The sequence below is a fragment of the Spinacia oleracea genome, chromosome 6 (assembly GCF_020520425.1).
Source record: "Spinacia oleracea cultivar Varoflay chromosome 6, BTI_SOV_V1, whole genome shotgun sequence".
In the NCBI taxonomy this organism is placed as follows: domain Eukaryota; kingdom Viridiplantae; phylum Streptophyta; class Magnoliopsida; order Caryophyllales; family Amaranthaceae; genus Spinacia; species Spinacia oleracea.
This window is the reverse complement of record NC_079492.1, coordinates 76,338,269-76,342,975: the sequence shown is the minus strand read 5'-3', so window position 1 is coordinate 76,342,975 and position 4,707 is coordinate 76,338,269. Positions and strand designations below refer to the sequence as shown.

The following is a 4,707-nucleotide window of genomic DNA, read 5'->3' as shown; positions in this document are numbered from 1 at the left end:
TAGCAGGTTTCTATAAATAGCAGGTTTCGGGTGAAATGAAAAGGGGTAATGAGATTCGTTATTTTATAGGAGATGCGTTGTCAAGTGGAGATTTTACGTTTTTATCATCGAACCTTCCCTTTCGGGAATGGGGACAAAAGTAGGTGTCTACAGCTAGGCATTCAGCTCACTTGATCTCACTGAATTTATTAACTTGTTTAATTAATTAATACTGAACCGCATTTTTTAGACTTAGCATTGAATGCATAATTGGATCAAGGGCATTATTTCCTTTAGTCTCCCACGTACTTGTCCTTAGGGACAAGTGTGCATTGCCTAATTCCTTTGTCGCGTGATGCTTGCTCATGAACATAAGGTAAAAGTAGTCATCCTTATTATGTCCAGAGGTATTTCTAAATTTCAGAGTTCAACTGATCGAGTAAACAGATAATCATAGCCTATGATTCATCTGAGCACAACCATGCATCACTAGTAGAAAAATCTTCAAAAGTGGCCCCTTAAAGGTTGCTCTTGTTTGACAAGTGCATCCTTTGACAAGAAGTAAGTTAAAAAAAATCAAAAATTAAACATTTCACTCCTCCTTCGTGGGAAGGGCGGCTCTTAGAACTGCTGCACCCTTTGCTCTCTCCTTTCTCGCTGCTCCCCTAAACCCAAACAACTTCACAGGCGACGCCTCTGGTCAACTTCACCGGCGACGCCTCTGCTCGTCTTCACCGGCGACGTCGACGCCTCATCTCATCTTCATAATATCAAGACTGGATCGTTTTCATCACTCCAAGTCTCCAAGTACGGAGTATATCTGAACACTACCTGTTCCCAGTTCCCAATTCCCAGGTCTTCGCAAGTCCTCGCACCCTCGCAGCGGCCAAGCCAGGAATAACAATGGCGACTGACCTCAATTCCCAATTCCTAGGTATGTTCTAATCGATTTATTTTTAAATTTTAAGTAGTTGATTGAAAAATAATCAATCTATCAATTATTATCGATTTCAAGAAAATTGTGGTATGAATCTATATCTACATCCTTCCGTTTTTGCTAGTTGTTGGTTGTTGATTAATTTTATCTATGTTGCAGATTGATTTGAGTTCTCATATATCATCAAGGTGTTCTTAACTCTAAAGGTATGTTTTTCTATAATTTATTTTGAATCACTTGAATCACTCTATTTTCTGCTATTCGAAACACTAGTTGATTTCCTATTGGAATGTATTACTCATGAATTCAATCAAGCTATCAGAGCTGATGCTATGTTTATTTTCTAATTGTTTTATGGTTGCTCAGGAATGAAAGTTGTGCTATTAGAGTAATCCATTGTATTTGAACCTCAAAAAGACGAAATGTGTTCTTAAGTTGTATATTATGGTCATATTGACAGATGTTGAGCTGTGCCGTTTTGCTGGTGAATTCTCTAATTCCTTAACTAAGAGTAGAGTTTTGGATGGTTTTTATTGCCCGTTTGATTGTTGGTAATAAATGGTGGGAATGGATGCTATTGGAAATTTGTGAGACAGTGTCCTCCTTCTATCCTCTCTCTTTCATGGCGTTTCCTCTCTTCTTCGATCTACTTTGCCTTCTCTTTCAGATGGTTCATGGAAATTTACCCTCTTTTTATTTGTTTGTTTTTGCTGCCTTTTGTAGATCTTATAAGCCCTGTGAACAATGTAACAAACTCTAGTTGTTAAAGGACCTGGTGGTAAGGTCCTAATCGAGTATGACATTTCGGTTTTGGTATCATGTAATTTCCGCAAAATGCTGCTAAAAGGTCAATGGCGGGACTGTAAGTGAGATTAGCTGCATCATAGTAAAGGGTACAGATGTTGGATCAGAGACTGCCCTTCTTCAGATGGTTCAACTTGTGGAGGCTGCGTAGTTGGCTAGAGCCTATTTTTAGAAGTTGGCTGACCAAATCTTAAGGTGTTTCTTCTAACTGTAAGTTTCTTTGTTTTCCATTACCATATAATCAGTATATCATTTGTTATAAGTATGAGCATCTAGTCCTGTAGTATTAGATGATGTATATAGTTATATGTCCTTAAGTGTGTAACTCTGTATCCCAAGTGTACTTCTTATATTGTGAATTTAGTATCAGGATAGAATATGACTTCTTTGGCTTTATTTATGGCATTTCACCCCATTGTTAAAGAACTAATTCAAGATGCTTTTCACATTTCCCGAGGAGTAGTTAACATTGAATTTATCAAGTCAAGTCAACCAGAGATGCTCTACACATTTCCTAAGGAGTAATAACATGATCATGAATCATTTAAGTCAAAGAGCTATAGCTGGCATTATTTTTAATTAGAATGTTCACATGGATGAACCAATTAACTTTAAAAGTCATTGTTTAAGGAGTACAAGTCTTAATCTAGCACAAATAGAAACAACCACACTATTTTTTTAGTATATACAGTATACCAAGTTAGCTAGCTCATTAACTCTCTATCCTCAGTTTAATATCTGAATCTTGGTCCAATATAATTTTATTTTCTTTTGCCTTATACTCTAGGAGCTTGTCCTGTGTATTGCTTAGTTTTATTCACAGGCTATTCGTGTGATTCACAGGATATATATATTGCAAGTTTTAGGAAGTCACTGTACCTTTTTTTGCCTTATTTCATGTCAAGATTGTAGCAGTTATTGTTGTTCTCAACACTCTTTACCAGTTATTGTGCTATGTTCGTCTCCTCTCTTGAATGCTTCATAATTTTAGTTAAATTAACTATTTATCTGGTAATTAATTGTGGCACTTCGAAATGTTGCTTAGGGTTTTGATTTGGGGTTTTCTTAATATGAGCTTATTCAAATTTCTCTCCTCAAGTTCTGAATTTTTGGTTTTGTTCGAAATTTGTGGTTTCTGTTTGATAATTTTTCTGTTATCTGCAATTTTTTGTGCAAATTGTTATGCGAATTATTGCTCAATTTATCTATGACTTACAGAGGATTTTGCTGCGAATTAATTCGATTTATTATGCAAAAATATGTAGATTATTGTGCGAATGTATGCTGATTATTCCTCGAATTTTGTTGTGCATATAATTTATAAATTATACGAATTTAGTTTGCGATTTTGTTGCGAATATTGTTTTTGAATTTAACTATGAATTTCTAGGGCTTAAGGAGGGTTTAATTGGGTTTTTTTGAGGATTTTGGTTGCTGTGAATGCTGATGTTTTTGATGTTTGCTTGTTTCTATGGTAGATTATAGTTTTTTTTTGTTTTGTGTCATCGGCTTGACGTTAGAAGAGACGTTTATGGTATTCTAGATGCATATCCCATGGCTCCCTTGGTATCACTACATCATCTTGTTGATGCAAAGCCATTGTTTCCAGGTGAAAATCAGGTGGACTCTCTAAGAAGGTTGTTGCAGTGATACCAAGGGAGGTTCCCTTCGGCCTTTGGACTCGATGATGAAACGTATTTGTATATCGGGTTCATTGTTTGTATGATGGTTAAGGCCATTCAATGAGATCAACAAAAGATATTGCTCTGAGTCTGGTGGTGACTGCTTGGACGAAGTCAAGGAGATTGGTGAAGGTAAAACTGTAAGCACGTATAAGGGGCCGCTGCTGCTCTGTCGGTGGAGAATATTGCAGTATCTCCTTTAAAGACCGGTCCTGAAAGTGGATGAAGGTTTATTTCCTTGCTCTTTTTTCTTGGAATATAGAAAGAAGAAAATTTCTTGCTTATTCATTTTCTCTCTGTTGTGCATTGTGCATTTTAGCTACTGTGTGTTGAGTAATTTGAGTAAGTGAACATATTTTCAAAAACGAAGAATGAATTATTATGACCTTGAAGGGGTGGAGTTAAAAACTTATTAACAGGGGTTTGTATTAATATGAAACTGATTTATTTTAATTTAAGTGTCATTGTTTTAAGTTTTTATTCCATGATTTTGGGAGTACAAAAAACTTAGCAGTAGCTCACATTATAGGACTGTTCACTCTTTTTTTTTTCGATATTTGGATCTATTTTCTTCACGATCTGTTGCTCGGTGGTAGAGTTTGTTCATGATCTAACCACATACAGGGCAATCCATCTCCAACTTAACACATAATGTGTAGCATTTTGAGACTTATTTGTAGTTGCAACAGATTTACCTAATTCGTGGTTCGCTAGGGGTACGAGTTTGGGTTCGCGATTCGTGGGTTGGCTGGTTTTAGGTTCGCGATTCGTGGGTTGGCTGGTTTTAGGATTCGTATTCGCGATTTAATATATTTCCGATATATTATTTATCGTTTCGTGCGGCCATGCGTTTTACAGTATCTAACTCTCCGAGAGGCCTTGTTACACAACAACACCATATCCTATCAAAGATAGGAGGACAATCCATTCTTGCAATCTATGAACACTCACTTTGATTCATAGTACGCCCAATAACTGCTTTTATAGTGTAGACACCTACTTTTGTCCCCATTCTCGAGAGGGAAGGTACGATGATGAAAGCATAAATCTCCACTTGACAATGCATCTCCTATAAAATAACGAATCTCAATTCCCCTTTTCATTTCAACCGAAACCTGCTATTTATAGAAACCTGCTATTTATGGAAACCTGCTAAAAATAGTAACTGCCGTAATGGATAGTTGTTAAAAGTGGCAAGTCATAAAAGATAGAAACCTGTCAGAATTAGGTGTTGCACTCCAACATAAATCCTAAATGAGATAGAGATTATGAGAGAATCCTATTCCTAATATGATTCGAAAATGG

At 36.4% G+C, this 4,707-nt stretch overlaps 1 long non-coding RNA gene across 1 annotated transcript; it reads left to right on the top strand.

The window, feature by feature from the left end:
• The first annotated feature begins 496 nt into the window (after nucleotides 1-496).
• LOC110777366 (uncharacterized) lies at nucleotides 497-3,629 on the top strand. Its single transcript, XR_008923381.1, has 4 exons — nucleotides 497-913; nucleotides 1,076-1,122; nucleotides 1,640-1,930; nucleotides 3,330-3,629. It is a non-coding gene; the product is annotated as an uncharacterized lncRNA (long non-coding RNA).
• Nucleotides 3,630-4,707: the final 1,078 nt, after the last annotated feature.